We start from the raw sequence: 22507 nt of genomic DNA on the forward strand, positions 1-22507 counted from the left end.
GACCCACACCAGTCCTGAACTACGTGCATTTAATGCACCACTTGCTCTAGAACCCCGGGCGCAATTAAGGCCCACACCGATTCAGAGCATCAGAACTCCGGGTGCAATTAAGACCCAAACCAGTTCTGACCTTCAGAACTCCGGGTGCAATTAAGACCCACACCAGTCCTGACTTCACGGTAAGGGTCCAAAACCCGTTCAAAACTCCACGCGCAATTAAGGCATACACCAGCTTCGAACGCCTGTACACAATACCGCGGAACCCCTGCCAGACCAAATTCTGGGCTTACAGCAAACAACCCATTACATACACCGGTGCCTTCCCCGGGCCAGAGGAATTCAGAAACTCACGTTTACTCCGTCATCTCGGGCGATTCTCGCAGGGAGCAGAGATTTCCCAATCGGTTAGAGAGAGTCGGGACTTTTAAATAAAAGAGGAGTCCTTACCTCTTAGTTATGTGCGCGCTGACCGTCTCTCCTGCTGATGGGAAGTTCTGCGCCTTCTGGAGCATCCTGCCGACTACGCCAAATTTGTTGTAACAGAAGAAACAAGGTTCTTGATCCCGAGATGAAGTAAAACAGATGAGTTTATTGCATGCAAGGAACAATAAAGCCGAAGTCTTGTTTCTCGCAAGAAACAACAAAACCGAAGTATTGTTCGCCGTACTGTTACAAACTTTTGGGTTATATACAGTTTTCTTCTCCGTTTCTGACGTCACTCGGTCCGATGGTAAAGAGGGGGGTTCATGGTATTTGGCCAGTTTACGATGTTCTGGGCAAATGGTCAGTTTAACATTACACCCAGGGGGGTTCCTAGCTGGCATCTGCAATCCTTATCAGTTAACCCCCTTTCCTGCCATAAACCCCTGCTTGTGACTTGGAAGTCTAAACCCCCTACAGAAAAGATTAAATTCAAACCCCCGTCTTCACATCTTTCTTCAGTTTCCTAGGTTAAAAAGGTAAGGATTGCAATTACCACCAATGTCTGGCTAAAACTATCCTTTTAATTTGCTTTTGACATGCAATAATTAAGAGAGTTTAGCATTTAGAAAGTGTATTATCACAATCTCCAATCTTGACCATCATTTTGATATGTACAGTATATGGAGTAGAAAAAACTGCAAAATTGGTAAAAATTCGTAATCAAGGAAACAACAAACCAACACTTTTCCTGCATTTCAAATGCATCCTAGAGCACAGTAAAGGCATTTAAAAAAATCCAGGTTGTTTTCCAACCCTAACCCTAACCCTAGTTTGGGCCCTTACAAACCACACCTCCACAGCCACAGTGAAGGTGTGAGCCTGGCCGGCACCCGGATGGGAGATTCCCCCCCGGAAAAGCTCCGGTTGCTGCTGCTCCTGCAAGAGATGTGACTGGGACCAGCAGGGAGCGCTCACCCTGCGGGCTGTGTGGCTCTCTTACGCCCCAGCCTCCTGATGGCGACACTCTGCTGCACAAACAGGCGCCGTCCTTCGGGGGAGGCGTCAAACCGAGGTCCCGACCCTCCTTGGCCATTAGGAAACCCCAGGGCGTCTCTCAAAAAGAGACGCCGGGGGTGTCCCTCTGGTGTTAGTGCTCCCCTTTACCCATCAGTCGGGGTCTCCTCCTAATCCCTGTCTCACCTGTAACAATCAATGACGAGGCCCCCCTGTCCGTGAGATTTAGTACTCGCGCAAGAGACCGGGGGCAGAGCGCAAACGCGGTCCCCCGCCCCCCACAAATTGCGCGCTCCGGGTTCCCTCTCGGGGCCCTGCAACACAGCGGAAGGGCAGCGAGAAGGAGCCTCTTGCTCTGACGCCGCAAGGCCACAAGAGGGCGGAGGCGCCGCGCGCCCGGCCGACGTGTTGGACCGGTGCGCTTTACGTGCTGAAATAAACACGCGACAGCCCCGAAATGTTTCCAGAGTGCTGTGCACTGGAGGTTTTTGTCTGGTGAAGACTTGCCTGGTGCTCCTCCGTGCAGATTGTTTGTCCTCCTCCAGTGCGGGACGAGCCAACACAAGGGAGCGCATTCGCCAACATCCAGGCACGCAATGCGATTTGGAAAGCAGCTCCTTTCCAAAGAGTTGCACACGAACGATCCTTCAGTCCCGCTCGGGGGGCACGGAGCCCCCGCCACACACAGCTTCAAGTAGCGAGTCAGGCGCCGGGGCTTTCGCTTACGGCCACACCACCCTGAACATGCCTGATCTCGTCTGATCTTGGAAGCTAAGCAGGGTTGGGCCTGGTTAGTACTTGGATGGGAGACCGCCTGGGAATACCAGGTGCTGTAAGCCTTTGCTCTCCTGGCCAGCAGGGGTCGCCGTTGGTGCCGTAGGCTTTGGGAGGAAAACCTGCAGGATGGAAAGGTGATCTATAGCCTCATCTCTAGAGACGTTTTGTTGCTGTGGCATGTGTGTGACCCATATTCAAAGAAAAAAAACCCGTCTGTAAAACGAATATCGAAGCTGCCTCTAAATCTGCAAATGAAGATGAGTCGATAAACCACTCGTTTTTCGTATAACTAGACATATATTCATTTGTTACCGATTTCATTCATTGACCACGGATACAATAGAGGTACAGCCATTCACTGTTTGACATGTCTGCACTGGTACAGAACCAAGCAATCAGAAAACGGGTGAAACTGTCTTTAGACTCAGCATACAGTACCGAGGCCCCCCATGACCAAATAAAGGCTAACCTCGATAATCAGCCTAAAGAACGCAGACTACAGCAAAACGACTGACTTTGAAAAGGGAATGAACGTCCGGAAGGAGTAGTGGAACTAGCTTGAGATGCTTCTCCGGACCCCTAACTAAAAGCCAGCGAGAACCAGCAGCGGCGTCCACTCCTGTCGAACCGGGATCCTTCCGCAGCCACGCAGCTCGTGGTGTCCTAACCCTCCCGTATCTGATTTTGGACCAAGCACATCAGGGGAGAGCGCGAACGCAGTCCCCCACTACCAGAAATTATGCAGTCGAGATTCCCTCATTTGGGGAATTCGCAGGGGTCAGCACAGCCGGAGTGCAATGGCCGAGCCTCGCCCTGGGTGAACCGATTTCGATTTTTCGATTTTTAAGAACTTTATTTTCTTTTCACAATAAAATACAGGACATCACAAATCAGAAAGCTTTACATTAATATACATACTTAAAACAGTATATATGATCACATCTCATTACATTTTGACACGGTAACAGTTACATAGTAACAATTTATTTTTTTCTGGTGCAAATCACATTCTTTACTTAAACATGATAATGTTTTTCACAGTCTCTTGAGATATTGACCTATGCTCTCTATTTCCCACAGATTTTCTGCTTCCTCCCTCCCTTCTCTCCACAGATCTCTGAGGTAATAGTTCTCTCGGGTGATGAACAGGGCCAGGCTACCTGCTGCCTTGACTGGGACCTCGATGCCTTTGAACAGCCCCATGTTCCTCACTCTCCACAGGGCGTCTTTCCCACTGTTCACCACGGCCCAGATCCTGTCAAACACGTCAGGAGGAAGTTTGACAGGAGAGATGCCGTATATGACGAAAGCAGCGGTCAGGGTAAATTGGGGCGAGAGAGCCTGCAACCAATCTTCAAACTGTGCCCAGAAGGCCTTAGCAAAAAAACAGGACCACAGGAGATGGGTCACAGTCTCCTCCTCGCCGCAGCCCACCCTAACGCAACGAGGGCTGGGGGTGAGGCCCCTACGGTACAAGAAAGTTCGTACCGGTAAGCACTGGTGGACGACACTCCAGGCTAAATCTCTGTGAATGTTGCACAGAAACTTAGAGGATGTGTGTTTCCACACCTTCCTTGTTTGGGCTGATGTTAAAATGCCCACAGGGGTCTGCCTTTTATTCTGGGGTGCAACGAAATCTTCCAGTTTTTGGACGCTGACATCTCGGAGGGGAATATGGCCAATTGGGTGAGATCTTAGAAAACTTTTAACTGTCCCATAAATTGCAGGGCATGTGTCAGAGAGTGGGACGTCCAGCTTGGGTCTGACACCCCACACTCTGAACACCTCCCTACCTACCCAGAGCCTGGAAAAATAAGTCCAGGTACGCGCTGCAGGTGCTGTTGCAAAGCCTCTCAGCACAGAGGCCAGGAAAATGCACAGCACCTTCGTAGCAATATCTGGGACAGACTTCCCCCCTGAGGGTAGCGGCCTGTACATTATTTCCCTTCTGAGTCTTTCCTGCTTCCCACCCCATAGAAATTGAAACATCAATCTCCTCAGCACCGCCGCAACACGGTGTGGGATTGGGAAGGTAGAAGCCAGAAAATTCAAGACAGGCAAGAGCTCGGGCTTTGATGACCAGCACCTTCCCTGTCATGGTGAGGTCTCGGTCCTTCCATTGCATCAGTTTTTTGTTTAAGATTGGCAATTTGTTCTGCCAATTTACTGTTCCCATCTCTTCTCCAAAATACACCCCCAGGACCTTAATTCTCTTCTCTTGCAGCCTGAGATCATGTCCTTCTATTGGCTCCCTCCAGTTCTGATAAAAAATCTCACTCTTAGATTTGTTAATTTTTGCGGAGGAAGCCAAAGAGAAACGATCACAGCACTGCAGAGCTCTGCTAATTGAGGCATTGTCAGAGAGGAGCAGGGTGACGTCATCCATGTATAGAGATGTCTTTACCTCTCCTCCCCCACTTCCAGGCACTGGTATCCCATTAATGGCCTGATCCTGGCGCAAGGCACAGGCTAAGGGCTCCATAGCCAAAACGAATAACAAGGGGGATAATGGGCAGCCCTGCCTCACCCCTGAACAGACTTCAAAGGGGCGTGATCTATTGCCATTAACCATTACTCTGCTGTTGCTACCTGTGTACAGCAGGTTAATCCACTTTCTCATGATGGGGCCAAACTTCATGTGCTCAAGTACCGATGTTAAGTACTGCCGGTTTAGGCGGTCAAAGGCTTTTTCTAGGTCTACACCTAAAATGCACAGAGGGAGGGAGCGATCCTCTGAGTACAGACAGACATCCCTCAACAAGGCCAGGTTGTCGCTCATCAGGCGTCCTGCTATCCCACAAGTCTGTTCTTTCCCTACCAGTGAGGCCACTACATTTTGTAGGCGCAGGATCTTAGTGTCCACGCCTAAGAGGCTGAGGGGTCTCCAGTTCTTTATGTCATTCTTTGCTCCTTTCTTAAACAAGAGAGAGATAGTGCCTTCTCTTAAGGAGTCAGGCAGCAATTCTGTCTTATAGCTTTCCTCGAATAGGAGCAGTAGCGGATCCTGAAGCAGATCCCAAAGGTGCAATAAAATTCTTTAGGGAGCCCGTCAGCACCCGGAGTTTTCCCCTTCTGTAAGCTCTCCATAGCCTGTCTCAGCTCTTCTACTGTCAAATCCCTCTCAAGTACTTCCCTATCTTCTTCACTCAAAACGTTTTCTAGCTTTGAGGTAAAAAAATGAATTTCTTCATCCTTTAACTCTGTAGAGCTGTACAGTCTTGAGTAGAAGGCCTCGGTGCAGGAGAGGATAGCACTCGGCTCTGTTCTCTCTCGTCCCTCCTCATCAACTACACTTTCCATGACAGACTTGGAGCCTACCACTTTCCTGAAAAAGAAGCGAGTACACTTCTTATTTTCTTCCAAGAACTGCACTCTGCTTCTTAACAGCACTCCTCGACTACTTTCTTCGGCTATGCTCCGGATGTCCTTTTTTAAAAGGGTGATATCCTCGAGCACATCGAAGCCACTGTGCAGCATTGTGTAGAGACGCTGCAGCTGCCTCTGTTTCCTGGCTAGCACTCCTCTCCGTCTGGCAGCAGCCTTCCTTCTCTCAGCCATGAAAAAGGCCTTTGTCCTCATCTTCACCTCCTCCCACCACTCTCCTACTGACCCGTACAGACACTGCAAGGACAGCCACTGTGATAGTTTCTCCTTGTAGCGGGATACTACCCCCTCGTTCTCTAGCAGCTTTGTGTTGAGTTTCCAGAGGCCTGGGCCAAAGACAGTCCCGCCCTGGAGTTCCACTCTACACCCTAAAGCCTGATGATCTGAGAAGAAGACAGGCTGAAGAGTGACCCCAACAACTTTCACTCTCTCTGAGACAAAGCAATAGTCATTCTGGAGCTGCTATTCCTCCCTGACCATGTATATCCTGCTGTTGTGGGATATATACATCTATATGTGTCTGAGAGTTTAAAGTCTTGAACTAAGTTTTGCAGGGCCAGTGAGCTGGAATCCAATTTTATCGGAGAGCTAGACTGCCTGTCTGTGTGCTCTAAGATACAATTAAAATCCCCTCCCACTATCACGTCTGTGCTACTTAACAATAGGGGAGAGAGTGCCTTGAGTAGCTCCACCCTTCCTCCCACGTCAGTAGGACAATACACATTGATTAGCCGCAGGTTAACGGTCCCCCATTCCACATCCACACACAGCAACCTGCCATCTATGACCCTCTGAATACTTTTCAATTTGAAAGCCCATCCTTTGAAAAGAATGGCCACGCCAGAGGCTCTGTTGTTATTGTCCCCTGACCAAACAGAAGGCCCTTTATCCCACCTATCTTCAAAGCTTTTATACCTCTCTTGATAGGCTAAAGCACACTCCTGCAACATCAACACATCTCCCTCTCTCTGCTGGAGGTAATCAAAGACACACTGGCATTTAACTCTGTCATTGATACCTCTGGTGTTAAGAGAAATTATGTTTAGAGCCATATTACATAAGAAAGTGGAACCAGTCTTTACAAAACACATTTCTCTTCGGTCTCACCTGTTACCTTCTTCTTTTTCTTTTTCTTCTTACCAATTTCCTGCCAGCCATCCTCTGAATGAGCCTTCATCAGGGTGGCAGCAGTAAAAGCGTTCACGGAGTCCATTTCAAGGAAGGGGGTAGAGGGAGGGGTGGAGGGGTTCCAGCTGTCCCCATCGCCATGCTCTCCTTCCTCCTCGCTCGGGGAGAAAACAGAGTCATTTTTCTTTTCCTCAAGTCCAGCTCCCGGGAGCACTGAGGGGAAAGGGGTGCAGCCGATGCACCAGTCTCCTCTTCCCCCTCACCCACCAGCTGTTGCAGATCCTCCGTGACGGACTGGATGGAGGAGAGGAGGGCATCTGTAGCACTTGCAGAGTCTGAGAAAAGCAGCTCCGCTGAATCCTGGGTATCGTCGCTGGACCCGCTCCACCGGTGGGGGCCCCACACTGGCCCTCGTTCTGAGGAGCAGGAGTGGGGGAGGGGTCCTCGCTGTTCTCTGGGGTTTTCAAACCCTCGTGCTTGTCTGGTGCAGTCTGCGGTTGTGGGAGCGTAGTGGATTTCTCTTCCACCGACCCCGGAGCCACAGCAGGACTGATCCTGGCTGGAGGCTGAGACTCTTTGTCCAACAAGGGTTCTTTGTTTGACTTGTTGTTTGCTTTGGCTTTTTGGGCCGGTTTGGCTGAAACAAGCACTGCCTCATCCTTTCTCATTTTGAGTTTATTGGCATAGGCGTGAGGGCAGTTCTTAAAAACGTGTCCTTCCGAGCCACATAAATTGCACTTTGGCAGCATTGAACAGTCAGAGGCTAAATGTCCCTGTTTGCCACAGGTCTTGCAGCATTTCACAGTGCAGGACGATGCCAGGTGTCCCACAGCACCACAGCGCCGACGCACCTTTGGTTGTCCCACATAAAAAACATAGCCATTGCAGGCGCCAAGCCGGATTGTAGAGGGCAGGTGCCTTAAGCCTCCATTTACATTGTCCGGTAGCAAGCGAACCTCAAATTTTCTTGCTCCTGTTTTTATACCGTCAACATCTCTAACCTCAGTTCCATGGTGGACGGTGCAGTACTGCTTAAGCCAGGTGTGAATGTCCTCCGTCTTTGCCATTTCTGAGAACATAACAACATGCACCGTTTTCCTCTCTCTCTGTGTCAGAGGCTGCAAGTTGATCTTCTCAAGGGCAGGAACTTTCCCTCTTTTTGCATCAAACACATCCACACATTGTTCAAACAGAGAATAGGTAGCAAAAACAACCTCAAATGCTTTCTGACCTGGGAGAGCGAAGATGAAATCCAAGTGCCGAGGTTCAAAGCCAAGTTCCTTCTGTAACACTTTTCTGCTGAACTGCATACGATCCATGAAGAGGTCATCCAAAAGCTCAAATTGTACAGCATTCTTGCGGGATCCAAAGGTTGCCATCTCAAACTGCAAAACAAACACTGCTTCCAGAAAACAAGAAAACAATCCAACTACTCCAACTACAGGCTGATCAAGGTATCTCCCCTGCCAGGTAAGCCGAGAGCTGCAGGCGATGAGCCCGGAGCTGAACGGGCCCCACTGGCTCGTTTGTAAGGCCAGGTGCATTGCCAACCACGACCGGCAGGGCAGAGGACTTGAAGGCGGCCTGGGCTCCTGCAGCTGTCCAGCCACGCACTCTGGTTTCTCTTCATCTCGTACAAATCTTTTGCCTTTTACTAAAGATTTTCATGGAGAGGAGCATGAATGAGTTCCATACAATTTTTGTGCTTCCCTGCCTTCGGGTGGGGCGCAGCTGGGCTGGTCAAAGAGAGAAAACAAAACCGCTCACAATCGCTCTTACAATGCAGTAAGTAGCACAGGCTACTTAAACACATGAATGCAAAACAGCATTTTTCAGCTGATTTAAAATGTACCTAAAGGAGAAGCATTATTGAAGACCATCAATTACCAAGAGCTTTTGTCAAAGGTTTTGGTGGTCATTTTGAATGACCACAGAGCGCTGTGACCTCGTTTTTACATCTCATCCAAAAGACAGCGCCCTTTTACAACACAGCATCTCCGTCACTATACTGGGGCATTGGGACCCGCACAGACCTCAGGGTGAGCGCCCCCCCGCCGGCACCATTAACACCGCTTCCAGCTGGAAGCTTTGTTTTTCCCTGTAGCTCACCCTTATCCGGGTACTGACCTGGCTCACACCTGCTTAGCTTCAGTGGGTTTTCAGTTGCGAGTTGCAAGGGGATGCAAGTGATGGAGCCGCTCGCTGCAAAAGCCACTGCATTGGCCAGGAATCGAACCCGAGCCTCCCGCGTGGCAGGCGAGAATTCTACCACTGAACCACCAATGCTCAGTGCCTAGGCCTTCAAAAAAGACGCTTTTTTGGTGCTCTGTGCAAAACGCATCGACATCTGCTTCCAGCTGCAAAATGCCATTCGCGGACGCTGAAGAACTTATTTCCAAGGCAGCGGGTACAAGCGATTGGGCGTTTTAGAACCCCAGGAACAGCAAAGAGGCACGCTTCTTTGATTGTGCCGAAACACACCGACTGGAGGCGGACAACGTAGTCGGCAGGATTGGAACCTGCGCGAGGAGACCCCAATGGATTTCTAGTCCATCGCCTTAACCACTCGGCCACGACTACAGCAAGCCCCACTGCCGCTGCGTTCTTGCTACAATCTTACCTGGATCGCGAGGCGCCAGCGGAAGCCTATTTCAAAGTCGTTCTCCGTTTCAAAAAAACATTTCCAAAATACAAGCCTTGCAGACAGACACGCCTCAGAGGACTTAAGGGTGGCTTGATGTCGGAATGATAAAGTCTCCCCGTCCGGACATGAAAATGCCACTTTGTTACACACAAAAAAAGAATCAACAACAGAGAAATGCCCACAAGCATTTGAAAAGCCGCACCACGTCGCACTTGAAATAGCTCTTATATTAGTGGTAGACGCAGGAATCGCCTTTTTATTTACGCTCTTACCAACGCGATGGAAAGCAAAACAAAGCAAAGCAGAGCAAAACAAAACAAACAAACGAAAACCCTCACGTCCTGCACTTGCATATAACGCCGTTACGTGTCCAAGCGGTATTGTACGTCATCCTAGCACTGCACCCCGGGTCGTACGGTATATGGGAACGAGCACACGCCACGAATCGTCTCGAATCACTCCCTACAGCTGTAAGGCGCCTTGAAGCGTGCACCCCCAACATTCTTCTTTGCTCATCTGTGAAAGGTAAACTCTTGAGCAAACTCTGAACCAGCTCTAAGGAAACTAATCCGATTAGACGTTACTTTGACTCATCTTCTTACGCTCAGTGCCGGATTGCTCAAACTCCAGCTAGGGTTAGGGTTAGCATTCCCACGCTACTTAGACACTTTGTTTACGCTCAGTGCTGGATTTTGGGAACTTCAGGACGAGTGGGAATTTTCTCCTATCTGTCCATTCTGTTTTGTTTTGGAGACTCTTGGCTGCCTATGTTGTTCAGTGCAGCGTGAAGGAAACATTTTCCAAAACTGTGTCAGCTCAAATGTTGTAAGAAAACCTCTCCAGCTGCTTTAAGTCTCTTCATTTTTGTCATTTAATGTGACACTCGATGTATAACTGGAGCCTCACATATGCAAATGGTGAGGCTCCAGTTCGACACCCAGTTCGAAACCACTTTACAGTATATGACAAAAGCATGGCAGACTGTGCCGGACCAGCTGGTAACTTCCGCTTATTTTGACCATATTAAACATTGGAAATCTTCCCACTTGCATTTGTGACACCTGATTTTGGCTCCACCTAAGACACTCTTAAATCTTCAAACACTTTTCTCTTCTCCCGCAACACACTTGTCTGTCGGCACTATGTGGCAGCGTTGCATGACAACCCATCTCACCACGGAAAGGAACCTAACAGCTTTGGTAAGAGACTAGAATCACCTGAAGAACTGCTTTCCATGGAAGCAGGACCAAGCGATGTAGCATTTTTATAGTACCAGGAAAGGAGAAGCGGCACTTCGCCTTTGCCGCACAGGCACAAGGTGACGTGCGGCAGACGCCGGAGTCGGCAGGATTCGAACCTGAGCGGGGAGTCCCCAATGGATTTCAAGTCCATCGCCTTAACTATTCGGCCACGACTACAGCGAGCTCGCCGCCACCCCATTCCTCCTATAATCTAACACGGAGTGCGAGGTGGCTGCGGAAACTTTTTTAAAGTCGCTCTCCGTTAAAAAAAAAATACCTTTCACAAAATACGTGCCGGCAGACAGACACGCCTCAGAGGGTTTAAGGCTGGCTTCACGTTCAAATGATAAAGTCTCCCCGTCCGGATGTCAAAATGCAACTTTGGCAGACAGAAAAAACATCAACAAACCACAAATGTGGACAAGGATTTTACAAGCTGCACCACACTGCACTTTCAAAAGCATTTACATTCGTGTTAGATGCAGGAATTGTCTTTGTTTTGCGCGCTTACGAACGCCATAGAAAACGAAACAAAACAAAAGCCCTCAGCTCCTGCACTTGATTATAATGCCGTTACGTGTCGAAGCAGGAATTTACGTCATCTTACCACTGTAACATGGGGAATAGAGGGAAATGAACACACGCTACGAATCGTCTCAATCACTCCCTAGAGTCGTAAGGCACATTGAAGGGTGCACCCCCATCATTAATCGTTGGGCCTCTGTAAAAGGAAAGCTCTTGAGCAGTCTTTGAAACAGCTCGGATGAAACACTTGATTGCTTCCATGTGCATCTGGAGCCCACTTCTTATTTTCACTTCACGCCACCCAAAGCATTTCTAAAACAGGAGATTCGCGTTTGGGAATGCGCCCTGCCCTACAAATAAAACAGGTCTACGGGTCTGAAACCTGCTCCACGGAAAACAGTTCTGTTGCGCTTTTGATCCAAGGGAGATTCTCTGTTCTTACTTTTTGATGACATAACACCCAAAGGGGCTTCTTTGGAGCTGGATTCCAACCAGCATCCTAAAGTTTCTTGGCGGTATCCTTTACAGTCCTCTGTTCGGTCGACAAGGAACAGAAGGGGGCAGCTTTCCTCACACATACAGTGCAATGTACTGTAGTGTTCCCCTTCATTGAATTCGCAGTTCTGCATCAGACCTCAAACTCGTTTCCTTAGCTTGGATTTAAGCCACGAAGCAGGCTTCTACTGTATAAACGTCTAGAGGAATCACAAACTATTTGAGAGGCCATCATCCCATTGGGAACTGACAAAGTCTATCCCTAAACACCTAGCGGAGTCTCTCGAGAGACTGTCAAAAATCGCTTTCTCCGTTTGTGCTGCAAGTAAGTGAAAACGCGGTCTCAACCCAGAGCCACTTGGCAGCAGCGGCACGTAAATACTGTTACTGCCACTGCTCGATACCAACGTTAGCCTACTATACCATGTTCAGCCACCGCTAGAAAATGTAAGGCTCTAGTACTGGAGCAAACAAAAGGAGGGCCAACGTCGAACAGGCACACGTGTCAGACATAGAGAGCGACGAGGATGGGATTCAAACCCATGCATGTAGAGCACAATGAATTAATAGTTCATCGCCTTAACCACTCGGCCACCTTGTCGACGAAACTGGGCTGTCCAGACATGGGTTGGCGCGCTCCAGATGATCTTTTTCTTTTTTTTCCCTCGTACTCGAGGGTCCTTTTCCTGTTCCACATGCGATTTCAACATTTTCCTTGGGAGATGTCAAGCCAGCAAGCCACTGCTGTGGTTCAGTGGCCAGTGTGGAGTTCAGTGGCCCTGTTGTACACAGAAAGCACATTGAGCTCCTTGGACATGAAAAGTTCCAGATAAAAGCCATTTGTCATCCTTTCTCTTGGTGTCGATCTTGCTATTGTATAAAGGTGGCAACTTGCTCAGCGAGCAGGCGGAGCACACACCGAATGCAGATGTGTCTGAGTGGTGTGTCCAAGTGGCTGCAAAAGGACAACTATCCCGGGGCGCCGTGGCTTAGTTGGTTAAAGTGCTTGTCTCTTAAACAGGAGATCCTGAGTCCGAATCCCAGTAGTGCCTTCTTTGTTCTGTCTTCTTGAACAGAACTGGTCCTTACAGACAACCGCCTACGGCTAGACTTAATTAAATGCAAGTATTCATTTCCTGTCTTTAACGCGACTTGTTTTTCTTAAAATGGATGCAACTTGCAAAACATGAAATACAAACATTGCTAATCAGCACTAGCGGCTGGCAAAAAAAAAGAAGTCAGCAATGTTTTTTTTCTTTAACCTTAACCCTGCTAATGGAGAAGAGTTAAACGACCGAGTCTATGCAGCTTAAACGGTGTTCATGTCAGGTTCTTAGCTGAAAGGGTGGTAAATCACGCTCACCCCAGTCCTTAATCTTTTAAAAGGATACAAAATTGAACCTAGTCGCCACATCACATACATCCTGTTCAACGATAAAAAGGTGACATCTATCCTCGATCCAGAGTAAATCCCACGTTGAGGGCATATTGTTTTCCACTTTACCATGAGTCGGGCTCAGCTGCACAGAGGCGAGAGCAGAGCAATGAGGTCACGGGGACAGGGGAGTCACACGCTGGCGGTTTAAACACGCGGAAGAAAACTGAGGGATCCACAGTATGTGGACCCTCCGTGCGCCATCAGTCCGCACTCCGGACTCTGAATCCTGCCATCCAAGTTAAGATCTCGGCGGAACCTGAGGCGCAGTTCCTTCTTAAAACGTAATCTGGTGAGCATTTCTAGAATCGTACTTGTATAGATGCAGCCTTTAATGTGTTGCTAGGTTAAAATTGATGACTTCTTGAACTTCAGTAGGCAACTGCCCTCTTGATTTCGGATTTAATTTCTTTATTACAGGGGCGCTTTTATGAAGACAGAGTCATGTTCAGGTACTTTGCTTGATGGAGGAAGCATATTTCGGACTCTGTGATCTGCTCACCTGGAAAGGTCTGCTGTACTACTACAAGAGAGAAGTAGAGTCTGGAAGAATGGACAATTTTATGATGCTTTGGAAGATAATGTTTTTTTTTTCTTTGAAATCGAAATGAATCAGAATATCAGTGCAAAAGACAAACTCTTGGTTTGGTTTAAAGAGATATGGTTTTAAAACAGACAAAATGTAGAAAACAGGTGTTTCTCACTTTTGGAAAAGAATGGACCGGGGGTAATATTTTACTAGTTGCAGTGCTGATCTCACTGGGTTACAGTCCTGCAGTGTCAGACCAGGGCCAGTGGCCCAATGGATAACGCGTCTGACTACGGATCAGGAGATTGCAGGTTCGACTCCTGCCTGGCTCGGGTCGTTTTTAAACGCATCGGGCTACTCCCTAAGTAGTCTGTGCTACTTACTGCATTGTAATCGTACCCAGTAAGAGATTTCCTTCATGTAAATGAACTGCACCTGACAGCTTTAGAAAAACACCTGGGCTCAATACGGTGCTGAGAGCTCAGCGTTGCTGTTCTAATTAGCACGCACTCCATCGGCTATGAGCCCGAACCTTTCAATTATTCCGATCAGTAAGTCAACACGTAGTCCACATGAACGGTAGAAATATTCTCTTGTCTGTCTCGTGTTTGTATAGAACTGAATGTCCCTGACAATGTACTGTTAGTTTTAATTGAAGAACGGCATTTGTGTTCAAATATACCAGACAAGTTTATGTAACTGCTCATGCGACACTCAGTTGTAATTAGTCAAGAAATAAAGTCGAACAACAGCTGCGGGTTTGATTCTGAACGTATCAGATTGCAGCGCCTTTTACTTCCATTGACAAATGATAGAGATTCGAAGAGAGATCCTTCAGACCAGCAAGCAAACCCACGGCTATTTCGGTTTTCTATCTAGGCAACGTTGGTGTCTGCAATAGCATACATGAAAGCGTGATGCAATTTCTGTGGCTACATTTGTTGCACGTCATGCACAGTAAGAGTGTTTCTAACACCAAATAAAAAGTCAACAATTAGCGATCACGCCTTCTCCTCAGTTAACCCACTGAAACCCTTGCTGTTAACAGTTCTTTACTGCGTGCTTTACGAGCACCTACATATCGTGTCGGTTCTTTCAGCTTTATTCATTAGGTTTTCAAAGGCATAAGTAGAGCACCAGAGGAGCGAACGCAAAATGTGTGGTTATCTGAAGAATTGATTTCCACGGCAGCGGGTCCGAGCGATTTCGCGTTGTTATAGTACCAGGAAAGGAGAAGCGGCATTTAGCCTCTGACGCGCAGGCACAAGGCGACGTGCGGCAGACGCCGGAGTCGGCAGGTTTCGAACCTGCGCGGGGAAGCCCCAACGCATTTCGAGCCCATCGCCTTAACCACTCGAGCACGACAAATGCGAGCTCCCCGCTGCCGCATTCCTCCTATAATCAAACACGGACTGCGAGGTGGCTGCGGAAACCTTTTTAAAGTTGCTCTCCGTTAAAAAAAATACCTTTCACAAGATTCGTGCCGGCAGACAGACACGCCTCAGAGGGTTTAAGGCTGGCTTCACGTTCAAATGATAAAGTCCCCCAGTCCGGATGTCAAAATGCAACTTTGGCAGACAGAAAAAACATCAACAAACCACAAATGTGGACAAGGATTTTACAAGCTGCACCACACTGCACTTTCAAAAGCATTTACATTCGTGTTAGACGCAGGAATTGCCTTTGATTTGCGCGCTTACGAACGCCATGGAAAACGAAACAAAATTAAAGCCCTCAGCTCCTGCACTTGATTATAATCCCGTTACGTGTCGAAGCAGGAATTTAAGTCATCCTACCACTGCAACACGGGGAATAGAGGGAAATGAGCACAAGCTACGAATTGTCTCTAATCAGTCCCTACAGTTGTAAGACGCCTGGAAGCGTGCACCCCCATCATTAATCTTTGCGCATCTGTGCAAGGTAAACTCTGGAGCAGTCTCTGAAACGGCTCAAAGGAAACACGTGATTGATTCCATGTGCATCTGGGGTTCATTTCTTATTTACATTTAATTCAAGGGAAAGGCTTGGGTCAGTTGCAGACGGCCTCCAACAGCGAGATTCAAGCGCCCCACCTTCAGCCCAATCTGCGCCGCCAGAATGCCAACGGCTCCTCTGGTCTCCGGGGTGCGGTTGTGACCCCGTAAACTAAAGTGTTGGTTGCAGACAAATGGAGACTAACAGGTGATGTCCTAGGACATGACTACATTGTGACACTCGGTGGGGATGGTGACCATTGCTTGGAAAAGAGTGCGAGGCCCCTTTAGAAAAACATTTTGTTAACAGGCATTCTGCCTCAGCCTAAACACCTATAGCTTGCAAAGCGCATGCTATTAGACAGGCACCTCTGCAAGACCTTAAGAGTCTCTTAAACTAGTGATAGTAAGGTGTTCCCAATGGGCGATGTTCGGCTTTCAAATCATCTCTCTGTGGAAGCGCCGAGATGCAGCTGTTTAAGGCTTAGAAGCAGCTGACTGTTTTCCTACCTAGCTGATCACTGTCAGTCAGGGAGCTTAGAGGTGAAAAGCCTGTCTGAGAGACAATTCGCCGTCGATCAGTTCAATATGTTCCGTACCAGCACGGCGCACCTGAGATCATCTTGGTAGCCGTGTAGCTCATATGAGTGAAAGCGTGTGTGTCAGGACTCTTACTTGGCCATCCCAACATACGGAATTTCTACTGTTTCAGCCACTCTGTTGTTGATGTACTCCTTTGTTTTTGTCATGCTGCATGACCCAGCGTCTTTCGAGTTTTAGATCACAGGCAGACACCCTGACATTCTGCTGTAGAATTTCCTGATACATCTTGGAATTCATCGGTCCCTCGATGATTGCAAGCCGTACAGCCTCCGCCATGCTTCCCAGGTGGGATGAGGTTTTGGAGTTGGTATGCGGTGTTTTGTTATCTCCAAACATAACGCTGTGCACATTTACCAACAAGTTCAACTTTTGTCACGTCTGTCCACAGAACATTGTTCCAGGAGTTGTGGAACATCCATGTGGTCTTTAGCAAACTTGAGAGGGGCAGTGGTGTTTTTTTTTGGGGGGAGAGCAGTGGTTTCCTCCGTGGTGACCTCGCATGATCACCACTCCTGTTCAGATTTCTTCTTATGGTGGACTCATGAACACAGACGTAAGACAAAGTCAACCACCTGTTCGCTAGATCCCATCCCCACTCAGCTAGTCAAAGATTCCCTCGAAGGACTGGCAGGACCTATAATTAGTATGATGAATGCATCGCTTGCTTCAGGCGTCGTACATGATCAATTTAAGGTAGTGGTTCTTAGACCGCTCCTTAAGAAGTCAAATTTGGATCCACAAGTTCTTAACAACTACAGGCCTGTCTCAAAGGTCCCATTTCAATCTAAAAGTCTTGAAAGAATAGTTGTTGCCCAACATCAAATGGATTCAAATAATATACTTGAGAAATTTCAGTCTGGTTTCTGAAACTGCATTAACAAGAGTCGTAAATTATATTCTCTTAGCTACTGATGCAGGGAATGCAACAGCGCTAGGTTGCAACAGTGCTAGGAATGCAAACTTTAGGTTGCGCTTCTTCATGCTGCATCATTGGCATGAGTGGAGCTTTTTAAACGTCTGTACTTACTGCGCCCCATAAGAAATCGTTTGTCCCTGTTCAAAAGAGATTGTGCGATGTCCTGCAGCGTTCGCAAAGCAAACCTTTGACAGTTTGAATAGAGGAATTTATTCTGCTTCCTGTGCGTGCAGTAGTTACAAACTTGAACGTCTTTACACGATCTCCTGCAGTTTTCAGTGGGCAGGCTTGGTCAGATGGCTTGGAAAAACGCACTGTGTTTCGGCTCGGGAAACATCATGAGCAGTGTCCTGCATGTTTTCTGTGTATAGCTGTCTTTTAACGCATACAGAATTCATTCAAAATCATTGATTTCTCCAATTAACAAGGGTCCCTTAAAGGATGAGTCAAAGTAATGTCTAATCGGATTAGTTTCCTTAGAGCTGGTTCAGAGTTTGCTCAAGAGTTTACCTTTCACAGATGAGCAAAGAAGAATGTTGGGGGTGCACGCTTCAAGGCACCTTACAGCTGTAGGGAGTGATACGAGACGATTCGTGGCGTGTGCTCGTTCCCATATACCATACGCACCGGCGTGCAGTGCTAGGATGACGTACAATACCGCTTGGGCACGTAACGGCGTTATATGCAAGTGCGGGACGTGAGGGTTTTCGTTTGTTCGTTTTGTTTTGCTCTGCTTTGCTTTGTTTTGCTTTCCATCGCGTTGGTAAGAGCGTAAATAAAAAGGCGATTCCTGCGTCTACCACTAATGTAAGAGGTATTTCAAGTGCGACGTGGTGCGGCTTTTCAAATGCTTGTGGGCATTTCTCTGTTGTTGATTCTTTTTGTGTGTGTAACAAAGTGGAATTTTCATGTCCGGACGGGGAGACTTTATCATTCCGACATGAAGCCACCCTTAAGTCCTCTGAGGCGTGTCTGTCTGCAAGGCTTGTATTTTGGAAATGTTTTTTTGAAACGGAGAACGACTTTGAAATAGGCTTCCGCCGGCGCCTCGCGATCCAGGTAAGATTGTAGCAACAACGCAGCGGCAGCGGGGCTTGCTGTAGTCGTGGCCGAGTGGTTAAGGTGATGGACTAGAAATCCATTGGGGTCTCCCCGCGCAGGTTCGAATCCTGTCGACTACGTTATCCGCCTCCAGTCGGTGTGTTCCTGGTGGTTTTAAAATGCCCAATCGCTTGTACCCGCTGCCTTGAAAATAAATTCTTCAGCATCCGCGAATGGCATTTTGCAGCTGGAAGCATATGTCGACGCTTTTTGCACAGAGCACCAAAAAAGCGTCTTTTTTGAAGGCCCAGACACTGAGCATTGGTGGTTCAGTGGTAGAATTCTTGCCTGCCACGCGGGAGGCTTGGGTTTGATTCCCGGCCAATGCAGTGGCTTTTGCAGCGAGCAGCTCCATCACTTGCATCCCCTTGCAACTCGCAACGGAAAACCCACTGAAGCTTAGCAGGTGTGAGCCAGGTCAGTACCCGGATGAGGGTAAGCTACAGGGAAAAACAAAGCTTCCAGCTGGAAGCGGTGTTAATGGTGCCGGCGGGGGGGGCGCTCACCCTGAGGTCTGTGCGGGTCCCAATGTCCCAGCATAGTGACGGAGACGCTGTGTTGTAAAAGGGCGCTGTCTTTCGGATGAGATGTAAAACCGAGGTCATAGTGCTCTGTGGTCATTAAAAATGACCACCAAAACCTTTGACAAAAGCTCTTGGTAATTGATGGTCTTCAATAATGCTTCTCCTTTAGGTACATTTTAAATCAGCTGAAAAATGCTGTGAAATGGGGGGACTCTTCAGGCCAGTGTAGGATTTGGGTTACAAGAACCATGAAACTGCACGAGAAAGCCCGTACACTGAATTACACGGCTTTCTATTCAAAGGAGGGCAAAAGAAATTCCCTGAGTTTGATTATTTGCAGCACAGAGAGGACCACCATTGTGAGGCCGGTTAGCTCAGTTGGTTAGAGCGTGGTGCTAATAACGCCAAGGTCACGGGTTCGATCCCCGTACGGGCCAGGTTCTTTTCTCCTCTCTTACCAAAGCTGTTAGGTTCCTTTCCGTGGTGAGATGGGTTGTCATGCAACGCTGCCACATAGTGCCGACAGACAAGAGTGTTGCGGGAGAAGAGAAAAGTGTTTGAAGATTTAAGAGTGTCTTAGGTGGAGTCAAAATCAAGTGTCACAAATGCAAGTGGTTGGATTTCCAATGTTTAATATGGTAAAAATAAGCAGAAGTTATCTGCCGGTCATGGCACAGTCTGCCATGCTTTTGTCAGATACTGTAAAGTGGTGTCGAACTGGAGCCTCACCATTTGCATATGTGAGGCTCCAGTTATACATCGAGTGTCACATTAAATGACAAATATGAAGAGAGTTAAAGCAGCTGGAGAGGTTTTCTTACAACTTTTGAGCTGACACAGTTTTGGAAAATGTTTCCTTCACGCTGCACTGTACAACATAGGCAGCCAAGAGTCTCCAAAACAAAACAGAATTGACAGATAGGAGAAAATTCCCACTCGTCCTGAAGTTCCCAAAATCCAGCACTGAGCGTAAACAAAGTGTCTAAGTAGCGTGGGAATGCTAACCCTAACCCTAGCTGGAGTTTGAGCAATCCAGCACTGAGCGTAAAAAGATGAGTCAAAGTAACGTCTAATCGGATTAGTTTCCTTAGAGCTGGTTCAGAGTTTGCTCAAGAGTTTACCCAGTGGGCATTGATTCGTCGAATATACGTATATTCACGGCGAAAATACGGCTATACGTATATATACGTCGCCTCGACGTATAATCAACGTCGAATTGCAACCGTAAAATCGACGACATTAATAAACGCATATATAACATCGAAAACACATCTAACACAGTGCCTGAGGCTTTTTACTGTATGTATCGTGTGTGCCGCAACTAGGAGTATACGGCACTCTGCACAGTGTACTAAGTAAATTATTTTCGCAGTAATTAATTTACACGTGTATAATAAATATAGTAAATATAATAAATTAATTACTGCGAAAATAATTTTCTTCGTAAATCCTGCAATCCAGATGATTGGGGTATTGGTGCATGGCTACAGTCTGTGCTAGGAACATGGAGAGGGTCTCTGGTTCAATACATATTTGTGGGTCTGGTATTATTCGTTATGATCATATCGTTAATATCCTGTTTGAAAAACATGTGGACTAAAGCTGCTGCTTCTGTGCTAATTGTACGCCCTGAAGGGATCATGAAGGTCAAAAAATGATTTCATGGGAAAGGTTCTCTTATCTAGTGGCAGAACCTGATGGGTAGAACAATATAGCTTTAAGGGGGGTTACCCTTGGGAGTGATTCCCCTAGATGCAAATGATTATTGTGGTTTATTTGTTCATAATAAGATGTTTTGCAGGAACGGAACAAAGAGAAATTTTACAACTTCAGCTAGAATTGTTCTGCAAAACGTCACAGCTGAGGCAGGGGAACAATGTGTAGATTTTTCTAAGAGTTATTACCCAGTTGTTGACCAATCTGTTGACCAATGTTGACCAAAAAAGCCTAAGATTATGCTGGGCTCCAGCCCACAGGGATTTACCTGTGCTGTAAGAACTAATGAGTGAATAAGGAGACTGGATTCTGGTGAAAGACTTCAGGAAAAAGAAATGGTGTTCACTCAGGTGGAGGGGGCTGTACCAGGTGCTGCTGACCACTGCCACTGCTGTGAAGGTCACAGAAATGGTGCCCTGGATTCATGCTTCCCACTGTAAAAAGGTCACAAACGAACTGAGCAAAGCGCAGGAGTGATGTCTCCACAAGGACAGATGGGGATAACCTGCTTGGGACTGATGTGCACAGCCTTTTTCCTTTTTATGTAGAAGCCTGTCACCACCCCAAAAGAGGAAGAATCTAAACACGAAGCCTCTTTGTATACAAACTGGCTGAATGAAACTGATAATGAGGGGGATATGAGTAATTTGTGGTATAAATTTATAAATCATACTGTAAAGTTAAAGAAATTTAATGCATCTTGTTATATATGTGCTTTAATGCCTCATTCTACAGCCTCACCCATGCGACTTTTTATGAAATGTACTCTTTTATTAATATCACGTTAGACGCTATCAAACAAGAATTAAGGGGAGTTCGATTAATGGCACTTCAGAACAGGTTCGTGCTGGACCTTCAAAATGCAGCATCTGGAGGAGTCTATGCTTTAGTAGGAGACTCCTGTTGTACATATATTCCAGCTAATGACTATGATTACGGAAATCTTACGCTCGCTATTCAGCATTTGAAAGAACTAAAAGACAAGGTGAATAAAGAGAGAGGCATAAAAGATACACCGGCTTTTCTCTCCTGGTTAGAATCACTGTTTGGGCCAGGGGGAATGTTTTTCTTTTAAGTTACTAACACCGATTATAGGGGCTGTGATACTTGTCTTCCTGTTTTTATGTTGCTGTATGACATGTATTATTCCAATGCTTCGAAATATGGAAATATGGTACCTAGGGGGATAAACTGTTCATCCTTCCAGTCTGGAGAATTGGCAGCTGTCTGACGTCAGTAAGTGATCCTTAAAAATTAATAGTTCCATGACAGTGTGCATCACCAGAAAATCAATTTCAATGCATTAAAACTCTTGTTATCCTTCTGATCATTGAAGTGTCATTGCCCCAGCACTGTATACTCTTACTTTTGACGCCTGTCTGAAGTTGGATCCATTTCTAAGAATGGTGACTCACATATCCTCATGCTCAACTTTGGCTCAACCACACAAACTATGAAGTTAATCATCTGCTTTTGCTCCAAGATTTATGTTACTAGGCTCTCTCCTGGGGATCCTCGTGTTCAAATATTGCCCTTATTGTGGATGATCCATGACAGAATTCAGGGAATTCAGAATTCTGATACCTCAGCTCAGATTCTGACTGGGCAGACTGTCATTGCCTGGTGTGAATGTGTGCATATCTGTTTTTGTGCATGTTCTGTGGCCTGTTGTACAGTACATCACAAATGAAAGGGAAATGGAAAACTAAAATAAGACTCAAGTGTTTTATCTTTCATTAACAGTGTTTCATTAGTATCTGTGCTAGATCCTGTCATCCACTGCTTACCACGACAGGCTCTAGCACAGGATAGCAGCTAATACATTTAACAATCTCACTGCACAATGCTGTATATTCAAGGGCTGATCTTCTGTACTTTTTCTTTCACTTTTCATTTCCTAGAAACTCAGTCCTGCCAGGAATAATCTGAGAACAAAATCAATCTGAGTGAAAATCAAGCAGAGGAAGATTGTTTTACAGAGTCAACAAGGTCTAATTCAAGGTCATCAGCACTAACAACATTCTCTCTGGAGACAGGCGATAAGAAAATTGAAAGTGTGTATTGTTACACAACAGCAGA

The 22507-nt window shown here is 47.0% G+C and overlaps 7 non-coding genes across 7 annotated transcripts; 5 read left to right on the plus strand and 2 right to left on the minus strand.

Moving 5' to 3' along the window:
* The first annotated feature begins 2157 nt into the window (after positions 1-2157).
* LOC138230107 (5S ribosomal RNA) lies at positions 2158-2276 on the plus strand. The gene has a single exon (XR_011186152.1). It is a non-coding gene; the product is annotated as a 5S ribosomal RNA (ribosomal RNA).
* Positions 2277-2913: 637 nt separating this feature from the next.
* LOC138230146 (U1 spliceosomal RNA) lies at positions 2914-3073 on the minus strand. The gene has a single exon (XR_011186187.1). It is a non-coding gene; the product is annotated as a U1 spliceosomal RNA (small nuclear RNA).
* A 5263-nt stretch (positions 3074-8336) lies between these two features.
* On the plus strand, positions 8337-8453 carry LOC138230278 (U5 spliceosomal RNA). The gene has a single exon (XR_011186308.1). It is a non-coding gene; the product is annotated as a U5 spliceosomal RNA (small nuclear RNA).
* A 3697-nt stretch (positions 8454-12150) lies between these two features.
* trnan-auu (transfer RNA asparagine (anticodon AUU)) lies at positions 12151-12232 on the minus strand. The gene has a single exon. It is a non-coding gene; the product is annotated as a tRNA-Asn (tRNA).
* Positions 12233-13854: 1622 nt separating this feature from the next.
* trnar-acg (transfer RNA arginine (anticodon ACG)) lies at positions 13855-13927 on the plus strand. Its single transcript has one exon. It is a non-coding gene; the product is annotated as a tRNA-Arg (tRNA).
* Positions 13928-18186: 4259 nt separating this feature from the next.
* On the plus strand, positions 18187-18268 carry trnas-aga (transfer RNA serine (anticodon AGA)). The gene has a single exon. It is a non-coding gene; the product is annotated as a tRNA-Ser (tRNA).
* An 807-nt stretch (positions 18269-19075) lies between these two features.
* trnai-aau (transfer RNA isoleucine (anticodon AAU)) lies at positions 19076-19149 on the plus strand. Its single transcript has one exon. It is a non-coding gene; the product is annotated as a tRNA-Ile (tRNA).
* The last annotated feature ends 3358 nt before the right edge of the window (positions 19150-22507 follow it).

This window comes from Lepisosteus oculatus, unplaced genomic scaffold, assembly GCF_040954835.1.
Source record: "Lepisosteus oculatus isolate fLepOcu1 unplaced genomic scaffold, fLepOcu1.hap2 HAP2_SCAFFOLD_48, whole genome shotgun sequence".
NCBI classification, from domain to species: domain Eukaryota; kingdom Metazoa; phylum Chordata; class Actinopteri; order Semionotiformes; family Lepisosteidae; genus Lepisosteus; species Lepisosteus oculatus.